The sequence below is a fragment of the Chiloscyllium punctatum genome, chromosome 4 (genome assembly GCF_047496795.1).
Source record: "Chiloscyllium punctatum isolate Juve2018m chromosome 4, sChiPun1.3, whole genome shotgun sequence".
In the NCBI taxonomy this organism is placed as follows: domain Eukaryota; kingdom Metazoa; phylum Chordata; class Chondrichthyes; order Orectolobiformes; family Hemiscylliidae; genus Chiloscyllium; species Chiloscyllium punctatum.
Window position 1 is genome coordinate 48,963,793 of NC_092742.1, and position 12,182 is coordinate 48,975,974.

Here is a 12,182-nt window from a genome sequence, read left to right on the forward strand (position 1 = left end):
AGATATTTCAGGCTGTAGATCCTTAAAGACTGGACATTACCCAAAGGGTTGTGCCAAAACTTACATCCTTCAGATTAGATTTCATTCTGTGCAGTGTGGAAACAGGCCCTGCAGCTCAGCAAGTCCACACCGACCCTCCAAAGAGTAGCCCACCCAGACCCATTCCCCCTAACTAATGCACCTAACTCTATGGGCAATCTAGCATGACCAATTCACCTAACCTACACATCTTTGGACTGTGGGAAGTAACCAGAGCACACCCACGCAGACACCAGGGAGAATGTGCAAACTCCACACAGACAGTCGCCCGAGGTTGGAATCGAACCCAGGTCCCTGGCATTGTGAGGCAGCAGTGCTAACCACTGAGCCACTGTGCCGCCTAACCACACATAAAATAGGTCAAAGAAACACGCCAAACAATGGGAATGTGATTACCTGCAAAGATATCCAAATTGCGCAGTGATCTCAGATTTTATAAAGTCACAACATTGAATGGAGGCATGTTGAAGAAGAACAAAAGTGAGCTTAGGGAAATGAACAACATGCCAATTGTGTAGAGTGAACTCGATAGAACACATATAGATATAACAATGTGATGGAACACCAAGACAATGAATGACACTCTGACAACACATCTGAAAATCAAGAATATTGGGTGTCCAAAATGACATCTCCACAGGGTTGCACCATAACAAGATCAAGGCTTTTCCTTCCCTCAGCACATTACTTATTAGGTGTCTTTGGGATGTTTACAGTGTCCTCTATTGTGAAAATTGATCCAAAACATTTGTCTAAGTTACCTGCCATTTTCCTTTTCTCCTGTATTAGTTCCCCAGTCACTTCCTACAATCACTTTAGCTACTCACTTCCTTTTTATGTACGCATAGAATCTCTCATTATCTGCTACTTTCATAAGCAATTTTCTCCCTTTTTAAATAGCTTTCTGGTCATTCATTGGTGGTTCCTAAACCATTCCCATTCCTCCAGCCTAATATTAGCTTCACCACGTGTTTTTAATGTGTTTTATTTAATAATTAGAGATATTTCCTATTCAACCAGTTCAGGGATGTTGTTACACACCTCTGGAATAGGTGAGGCTTGAACACAGGACCATCCTTGGTCAGAGGTAGGGACACTACCAATGAACCACAAGACGATACACTCCTTGATCACCTTTGTTAACAACAGTTGGTTCATCCTTCTCATTGAAACCCTGATCAGAAATCTGTCTGAAATACAGAGCTTGTCCTTAATGTAAAAGAAGACAATGAAGTAGAGTGGCAACCTGAGTCTGACTGCCACCACTTGGAAAATCTAGTCTGAATTGTCCAACCTTCATCTGTGTTCAGATCGTAAGTCTTCAATTCTGAGGAAAAAAATGTTTCTTATCCTGCTTTTGAATAGTATGGATAACATCTGGCAGTCTGAGAATTTGTAATTATTTACAAAGTAAATCTGAATGTAAAATAGCAACCCGTAAAAGTGACAATAAACCTGTCAAAAAGCCATATGGTTCCCCAACTGTTCTTTTAAGGAGGGCTGTTCTCCTGACTTGACTTGGCAAATATATGCCTCCAGCCACACATCAGTGTAATTTACTCTTATCTCTCTCAAAAGTAACTTTAAATAGCTATTTAGTTATGTCCAGGTCAACTAGATGTGGACAATCAATACTGATAATGCCAGTGACTGAAAATGTAGCAAGTTCCACTCCCACGAGTACTCTGCCACCCAGCTCTCACCTTCACCCAGTGGAACATTGGGGCCTATGCAGCTGAGGTCTGGTAGTTCAAATTTATTGTGTCTCATGTTGTGAAGATTTGCTGCCCATCTAGGCAACTAGCGATATTGTAACAGTTTATGCCCATACACAGCAAGACCCAGACAATATTAAGCTGACATGTGGCAGTAGCGTTTGCAACATTCAAATGCTAGGGAATGGCCATCATTGACAAGACAGAATCTAACCATTGTCCCTTGACATTCAATGGCATTATCATTGCTGAGTACCCTATTATCAATGCTCCTGGATGTTAACATTGACTAGAAACTAGCCATATGAATACAGTGGCTGCAAGAGCAGGGATTTTTAAACATCCATTCATTGGGTGGACCAGCATTAATTGCCCAGCCCTAATTGCCAAGGAGCAATTAAGAGTCAATCACATTGCTGTGGGTTTTACATCACATGTTGGCTAGACCAGGTAATGATGGAAGATTTCCTTCACTGAAGTGTATTAGTGAATCAGATGGGGTTTTTTTCCCCCTGACATTCAATAGTTGTATCATGGTCATCATTAGACTCTTACTTCTAGATTATTATCTGCTATGGTGGGATTCAAACCCGGGTCCCCAGAACATTGTCTGGGTCTCTGGATTAATAGTCTAGCGATAATAACAGTAGGTCTTCATCTACCCCAAAGCTAGGAATCCTGCAGTGAATAACTCATCTCATAACTTGCCAAAGCCTGTTTAGTCTCTATAGGCCACAGTGACGAGTGTCATAGAACATTCCCCACCTGCCTAGATGAGTGCAGCTCCAACAACACTCAAGAAGCTTGACACCATTCAAGACAAAACAGCCAACTTAATTGGTGCCACTTCCACAAATATTCACTCCCTCCACCACCAATGCATACTGGCAGTAATGCTTCCATTGTTGATATGCACTGCATAAATTCACCAAGCTCATAAGACAGCACCTTCTAAACCCAAAAATACTACCATCTTGAAAGAGATGGTAGCAGATACATGGGAATACCACCATCTGCGAGTTCCTCTCCAAGCCACTCAACATCCCGACTTCAAAACATATTGCCATTCTTTCAGTGTCACTGGGTCAAAAGCCTGGAACTCCCTCCCCAAATGCTGGGTGGGGGTAGCTACACTAAATAGATTGCAGTGGGTCAAGAAGGCAGCTTGTCAAGGGCACATAAGGATGGGCAGTAAGTACAAGCCCAGACAGCAATGCCCACATGCCATGAATGAATTTTAAAAATTCCTGCATCACTCCAGCTAAAATAGATGTGGTAGAATGGATATTCTATAAAAGAATTGATATGCCTAGAAACATGGGTGCAGTAATGTGCAATTCTGTTGCAATACAATAAGATGTATTTCCTGAATGTGGTTGTTTACATTGTTGCTTAAACAAAACCTCTTGAACTTCTAGATAGGTATTTCTTTCTGCGTGTAACCATCACAAGGTGCTAAGAAATTAAAACCCTGTGGAATGCTTGCACTCATTCAGTCCCCAAAATGAAGGTTGATGACAGCTGTGTATTCAAACCTTAATAAGCCACTATCGGCAGTAATCCTCAACACAGTGCTCAGCAGGTCATGACCAGAATTACCATGTGCTCAGTCAAGGAATAAATATGCACTTGATGTGCAGCTAATCCACAATTAGTCGTAAACAAACACTTCACATCTAAAGAAGTATTACAGTTTCAATACACAGCTAATTTAGCAAAGGAAATGTGAACGCTTCAGGAGATCAGGAATATGAATGAAGGCTTGTTTGGCGTTTTATATTCTATATGATTTGAGATCAACTGTCATTTCTCCTGTATTAGATAGTGAGAGTAGGCAACAGTAAGACTTATGAATGCAAAATTTGCTCTTGAGGTCTGAAGGATATCAGAGGGTCAGTCAGTTGCATTACCTTCTTACAAAGAGTTTCAGAGAATGTACAACACTTATATAGACTGCTCCATGTTCCATATAGTTTTTTAAATGTGAATGAAACTACCATTAGAAAATGTACTAAAGAATACAAACTGCACAGCAAACAAACCTAGCAGTTACAAAATAAGATTTCACTGGAGATAACGCAACCCCCATTGTAGGTAATGCACCACTTCTTGTTAGTCTGTTGTGCATATCTGTGAAACAGGAAACTGAGAGGATCATTTAAGGAGTTGGTCACATTTTACATTAGGAGCATACAAGCAGAAAGAGATAGGGTGACCACCAAACAGTTGCAGAGAGCAAAGCAGGCAGTGGAAGAGTCTGCAAAGCCAATTGTGCTTGCTCCATCCTGAATATTGGTGAGGGCAGGGGAGAGCAGCGAGAGCCCATTTGTAGCACCATGACTGACTTAACTGCACAGGGCAGGAGGAAGAAGAACAGAAGAGCAGTAATGTTGGGGGATGCTGAAATAAATCATTTCTGACTCCAGGATGGTGTGTTGCCCTCTCTGTCCCAGAGTCAGCATCCCATACAGTGGCAGGTGAACTGACGACGAGCATCAACCAAGCTTAGAATGCAGCATAATGTCAAAAAGACAACGTTAAGGGCACTCTGCCTGAATGCACAAAGCATTCCTTGAAGGTCACCACACTTCAGGCGGTTTTCTTGTAAAAACTTTTGAAAAATTAAAAAGGTAGGATCTTCATGGTAACCTCAGGAATCAAACCTATGCTGTTGGTGTCATTCTGCATCATAAATCAACCACCATCAAATTGTGCTAATCAACCACTTAGGTATTACAGTAATTAGAATTAGAATCCCGACAGTGTGAAAACAGGCCATTTGGCCCAACAAGTCCACACCGACCCTCTGAAGAGTATCCCACGCAGACCCATTCCCCTGTACCTATTACTCTACATTTCCCCTAAGTAATGCACCCAGCCTACACATCCCTGAATACTGTGGGTAATTTAGCATGGTCATCACATCTTTGGATTGTGGGTGGAAACCGAAGCACTCTGGGTAACATCAATTTGCAAATAGACTGAGTAAACCTAATGAGCATAAGTGCTGTGATGATTTTCTAAATCGAACTGGGGATGGTTCTCTCCAGCTGTGTGTTAAGGAACTGACTGGTGAACAGGTCACTTTCTGTCTAGTATTGTGTTACTAGGGAAGATGATAACCTCGGAGTATTATTGCTGAACTATTAATCCAAGATCCAGAAAATGTTCTGAGGATCCAGGTTTGAATGCTACCATGGCATATGGTAGAATTTGACTTCAATAAAAATCTGGAATGAAGAGTCTAATGACCATGAATCCATTGTGATTGTTGGCCCATCTGATTCATTAATGCCCTTTAGGGAAGGAAACTTCTATCAATACTTGATGTAGCCGACATGCAACTCCAAACCGACAGCAATGTGGCTGACTTTGGGCAATTAGGAATTGGCAATAAATGCTGGCCTGGCCAAGAATGCTCTCATCCCATAAATAAATAGAAAAAAAATGGATTTATGAGAAATGATGGAGGAATAATCTTATAAAAGCATGTTTCAGGATGAATAATCATAATTGATAAAATATTACATCATGCTTGAAAATCATGTAATTCAAACGAAGGCGTTAAATTTAAAGAAAGGGCATTATGAAGGTATGAGGGATAAATTGGCTGATGTGCAACTGGGAGCATACATTAATAGGTATTATGGTGCAGAGGCAAGGGATTGTCTTTCAAGAATTATTGCATAAGTTTCAGAAATTGTACCTTTCTTCACGGCTTAAACCCCTAGAAAATATTGTCAACCATGGCTAACAAAGGATTTATACAATTAAAAGAAAAGATCTATAAAGTTGCCAGAAATAGTATAAAACTGGGAATTGGAAAGATGCTAGAATATAGTAAAGGAGAACCAATACACTCTCAAGGAAAAGCAAAACAATATGAATACAAACAAGCAAAAAGATAAAAATGGACCAGTAAAACTTTGAAAATGTAAATTTGGCTAAGATAAATGTGGATCCATTACAGGCAGAGTGAAGAGAATATATTGAAAATAAAGAAACATCAGTGAAGTTAAATCTTATGCCTATGAGGAAGATGCAAGAAATCTCTCAGAATTAGTGATCCAAGGGCCACTCCAGGTGTAATATCACCAAGGCCCTGTACAATTTCAACAAAACATCTCTGCTCCTGTACTCAAGTCCTCACACTATGAACGCCAACATATACTTACCATCAATAGCATTTACTGCACCTGCCTGCTTACTTTCAATGTCTGGTGTACAAAGACATCTCGATTTGTTGTACCTTCTCCTTTCTCAACCTATTACCATTTAGATAATAATCTGCTTTCCTGTTTTTGCCACCAAAGTGGATAACTTGACATTCATTCACATTGTGCATCATCTGCCGGACATTTGCTCTCTCACACAACCTATTTATAAATAAAGTTATTTACTACATCTAATCCCTTACAACACAAGCATTTATAGACACTTCAAAGTGTCTATAGCCTTTGGAGCTGTAAGTCAAACTTCGAACAGAAAGCCTCCCTACACTGCTAATGGAAGATTGTGAAATCAGTAATTATAGTACTAATCTAGCAATAATAAACCTCAAGTTTATGTCAACAGACAGAGCGAAGTAGCAAACACTACTTTTGTTATACACTGCACGGACTTTTTTCAAAGTGCATGATTTTTAAATGCCTCTCTAGTTCAACATTTCCTTTCATAGATCTGTTACTAGTTCTAAAGAGCTTGATAATCCAAATGAATTTATGCACTTTTTAAAAACACACATGCGTGCCTACTTTAATAATCCCAAATAGCACCTTACCTTTCCCAAAGGGCTAGTAAAAGTCAACCACATTGCTATGGATCTGGAGTCACTTGTGAGCCAAAGGAAATAAAGGAAATGGGCTTTTACAACAATCAACATAGTCACTAACTTATGTTTTTATTCCAGACTTCTATCTTATAGTGAAATCACAACTTGCTGTATTGTGATTTGAACCCGACATCCTCAGTACGTTAGCCTAGGGTTCTAGATTTCCTAATCCATTGGCATTACCATAATGCTGCCACCTCTCCCATTGTTTAAAAGACATTGTTTATTGCCTAATACAAACAAGTTACCTTAGTAAGATAAACATAGAAACACAGAAACATAGAAAATAGGAGCAGGAGGAGGCCATTTGGTCCTTTAAGCCTGCTCTGCCATTCATCACGATCATAGTTGATTGTCCAACTCAAGCCTAGTCCTGCTGTCTCCCTATAACCTTTGATCCCATTCACCCCAAGTACAATATCTAGCCGCCTCTTGAATAAAGTCAGTGTTTTGGCACCAACTATTCCTGTGGTAATAGATTCCACAGGCCGACCACTCTTTGGGTGAAGACGTTTCTCCTCATCTCCATACTAAATGATCTTCCCCAAATCCTCAGAGTGTGATCCCTGGTTCTGGACACACCCACCATCAGAAACATCCTCCCTGCATCTACCCTGTTTAGTCCTGTTGGAATTTTAGAAGTCACTATGAGATCCCCCCTCATTTGTCTGAACTCCAAGTAAAATAAGTCTAACCTAGTCAATCTCTCCTCATTCTTCAGTTCTGCCATCCTCGGAATCAGCCTGGTAAACCTTCGCTGCATTCCCTCTCGAGCAAGAGCATCCTTCCTCAGAACAGGCTAGATGTGGCCTTACCAAGACCATGTATAACCGCAACAACACATCCCTGCTCCTGTGCTTGAAACCTCTCACAATGAGCATCAACATACCATTTGCCTTCTTTACCATCTGCTGCACCTGCATGCTTATCTTCAGTGACTGGTGCACAAGAACATCCAGGTCCCACTGCACACTATCCCAATTTATGGCCATTCAGGTAGTAATCTGCCTTCTTCTTTTTGCTTCCAAAGTGAATAACCTCACGTTTATCCAAGTTATACTACATCTACCATTGGTTTGCCCATCAGTTTTACTAAGTATATGAAGAGAACAATGAACGTAGTTCTGCACTCCATAAGATTCTAATGTTTCTGCTTTATTCTCAACAAAGCAGCATGGCATCGTCAGATTAGTTGAAGTTTAATACAGTCTCCAATAGAAACCTTTTCAGAACCATTACCCAATAAATTTATATTAGAGCTGTAAAGAGAGAAAGCTGACCGACTGTTGATCAGCCACACCTCGTTGTTAGTTCTTAATAAGAGAACCAAGAGAACACACAATATATCTTAATGGTGAAAATCAGGTTTCAGATCTTCAGCATCGGTAGTTCTTTTGTTATATTTGAGGTGGAAACAAAACAGGTTTCCTGTCAAATGCTTTTCCTGTGCCCTTTCTACTCTGTTAATATGTCAAAAACTGTGAGGAAATTCACAAATCTTGTCTCACAAATCTTACCTTCCCATCCCTACCTGATCATCAATAAATGATACCATGACAACTAGGGTTCTCAATATAAATCAATGGAGTCAGTCAATCTCAGCTAATATTTTAATATCAGGCATTCACTAGAATGAAAATACTGATATAACTTAAAACCACTGAAATGATCCAAATCGTCCAATGTAACATGAAGCAATGGAATATCTCGGTACCTATTTTAGTCAGCGGGGAATGTAGAGTAATAGATTAGGGAATGGGTCTGGGAGGGTTACTCTTCAATGGATCGGTGTGGACTTGTTGGGCCAAATGGCCTGTTTCCACACTGTAGGGATCCTATGAACTATCAATAAAATAATGAGATAATTCTACTTTGTATCTATTCCATTTGGAAAGGCACTCGGCTGCTCTGGAATTAGGAATATTCGCAGATGGCCATTGACAATTGTAACTACACAAATGTCAACTAAGTATCTAAAATGCATGAGGGATTTACCAAATCAATAATTGACATTCTTGAGGAGGCTAAGGAGAATGTATTACACAGTATTAAATATATGAACGTACACTGGGATACTCCAATCATGATGGCTGAGCAAAGACTGATAATATGGCTTTTCTGTTTAAAAAAGTTTAAAGGCAGTTGAATTTGAAAGGTAGCAGCTCCATAGATGAGCTATCAATGTAGATGGGCTATCAGATTATCTGCAAGTTAGTGGCTGATAATTTAAATTTTTTGCTTAATTGTGCAGTAATAAAAACATTTTGACACATTCTTCATTGGTCTGTTGTATGAATCTCTACAAAATCATGAAACGTGTAAAACACATCATTCACATTATGGCAAATTGCTTTGGTTTCTGACAAATAGTCTCTTCTAATAGCTTAAAAGCACTTTACATGGGTTTATTGGATGTTGTCTACTTTAACGTAGGCACATTTTAGAAATGTTGCAATTTAGTTTAAGTAGTAAAACCTATTTTACATTCATCTCTGAATAAGTGCATTTGATATATTCATTTTAGATGGTATTTTATCTTTGGGAACAAAGAACATGTGGTAAACCTGAATTTTATGTCGAGACAGCAGTGCAGTGGAATCACCCATGCCTCTGTCTCTGCCTGGCTGGGTAACGCCGACCTGATTTTTCAGTGTCAATGGGCTCAGTTTAGGGCTTCTGCCCCCATCTGAAAGGAAGTCCCAACTTCAAATGTTGCCAGCCAATCAACTAGTCCCAGGAGCACCAGGAGTCATGGCCACTGCAGTCAGTTCCTCAGCAGCATCATCACTGGGTATTGAACAATTGGTATGGGTGGGCCATGATTGGTTGGCGGGTGTTGGTGGAGGTGGAGCTGACCATTGCAGGAACCTCCATTGAGCTCACTAAAGAGGTACCAGCCCAGCTTGCTGTCAGATGACTGAGATAAAGTTTCAGTGGAGGCAGTGAGACAATGGGCATAGCGTTCCTAATTATAGGAGCGACATGGTGCTTAGCACTGTTGCCTCACAGCACCAGGGACCTGGGTTCAATTCTTGCCTCAGGTGACTGCGTAGAGTTTGCACATTCTCCCTGTGTCTGCATGAACTTCCTCCAGGTGCTCTGGTTTCCTCCTACAGTCCAAAGATGTGCAGGTCAGGTGAATTGGCCATGCTAATTTGTCCATAGTGTTAGGTGCATTAGTCAGAGGGAAATGGGTCTGGATGGATTACTCGTCTAAGGGTCAACGTGGACTTGGACTGAAAGGCCTGTTTCTACACTGTAGGGAATCTAATCTTATGCCACCTGATTTTACACATCCCACCCCAAAGCTTGGCAGCTGACTCCTGGGGTGGTGGGGAGGTGTGGGGGTAGAGGGAGGAGGGCAAGTAAACTTCTAGTCATGAAATCCTGTTGTGGAACTTGCCTATGCAAACTCCACAGGTAATTAATTGTAAATATTTTTACAAGAGGCCCTTTTTGTGAATCTAACATATTTTCCTTTTATTAAAATACATTTTGTAATAAAAAAGTATCTATCAGAAACAAATGGAACCTCACAGTACTGATGTTTTGAAAATATTATCAAGCGAAAAATGATTTTCCAGCTTTACATATATAAAGGCAGATCAAAATCTGAATGATATTCCACCCAAAATATATTGCCTTTGAGAGGTTACCTGTGCCTGTAAATAACCAGCTCTTAGAATTATCACTCAGCACGGTGTTTATAGTTTTCTGTACTCATGTCATCAGATCACTGAAGGTCAATGAACTATTATAATGCTGCCTGAAGCAGGCCCCTTGAACACATTCATTATCAGTTTTTATGCTACTCATCTTACAGATGTATGCCAATGCTTTTCATGAATGTTCAAGTGTGAGTTTAGCTCTTTATTTGTGTGACTGAAACATAACAAATATAAACATATAAAAATAATGGCCTTTTTGACTGTGTCTTCATTAGAAGTAATTATCTACTTTGTTACTTTCACATTTTAAAAACAGAAGTGGCTGTATACATGTTGGTAAACTGCTGTAAGTCAAAACCAAGTGTATTTGTTTTACTCTGCATCACCTTTGAATTATCTCTTTGCTTCCTTAAACCTGGTCATAATTATCCTACAAAGCAACCTGCTTGTCCTGGATTATATAAAGCTGTATTCCCATATCATTCTAATTGATAATGCACAATGACTCATATCTTCAATGTTTTACACTTGTCTTTAGGTCTAAACAAGTTTTCAGTAATGTGTTCAGAAAACAAGTAGCAAATCTAGTTCATACTTCCATCAGTTTCCATTTTAATATTAAAACATTAAGTGTAGTTATCTTACAATAATTAACAAGCATGCAGGAATTAGACATATATTGTTATACAATTAGGCAAGAAAACCATTCACCTAAATTTCTCAAAGTTAAAACAATCAGACTTTTAAACTATTTAATTACACACTGAGAAATGAATTCAAATTTTTTCTGCACATTTTGCCATCTTCAACTGGGTACAAACATAGAGTTCTTACAGTGTGGAAGCAGGCCATTTGGCCCACTGAGTCCACATTGACCTCCAAATAACATCCCACTCTAATCTACCCTATCCCTGAAACCCTCCACTTCCCCATGGCTAATCCGCCTAGCAAGCACATCCCTGGACACCGTGGGCAATTTAGCATGGCCAATGCACCTAACCTTGGCACATCTTTGGACTGTGGGAGGAAATCAAAATACCTGGAGGAAACCCATGCAAGCAGGAGAATGTGTAAACTCCAGAGATTCGCCCAACACTGGAATCACAGCTGGGTCCTTGGTGCTGTGAGGCAACAATGCTAACCACTTAGCCACCATGCCACCCTCCACTGTCCCAGCAACGGTAATTAGGTTATTGTTTATTTGATATGTATTGTTGTTTGAAATAATAGCAATATATTTCCAAGTGAGAATAATTCAGGGTTTGAATGTGGAGGTGGTGATGTTCCTATGCAACTGCTGTGATTAGTTTTGGGTGTTAGAGATCACAGGTTTGGAGAATGCTGGGGAAGAAGCCTTAGCAAGTTGTTGGTGTGCATCTGGTCAATGGTACATGCTGCGCCAGAGGTAAAAGGCATGAATGCTAAGGAGTGCCGATCAAACATGTCGCCAAATTCTTTGATTCACACAGTACTGAGTTTCTTGAAGATGGCTGAGTAAAACAATTGTTGAAACTGTTCCAAAATCTGTTACATTATATTACTTTTTAGAATTCAAACTGGCATTGCAGTGTGACATTTTCACGAATCTATGTGTGTGCACAAATGTACAAAGATTACAGGATTGGGAAAAGGTTATCCAAGGTCAAATATTTTTCTATTGTTTATTGTTTGTGGGGAAGCCTGAAATCCAGCTGGTTCTATGGAATTAAAACTCAGCAAAATGTCAAAGTTTTCAGGACAGAAAGGCTGATCAACAGTAATTCTGACTACCAATTTAGTATCCAATATCATACTGAAAAGATGGTAAACAACGTTGTTCAAATGCCAGTAACTGTACTGTACAGATTTCCATTTTCCAGTGTAAACAACATGATGTAAAAGAATATCTGTGGAGAACCTCTTTCACAAGTAAACAACATCAGGCATAAA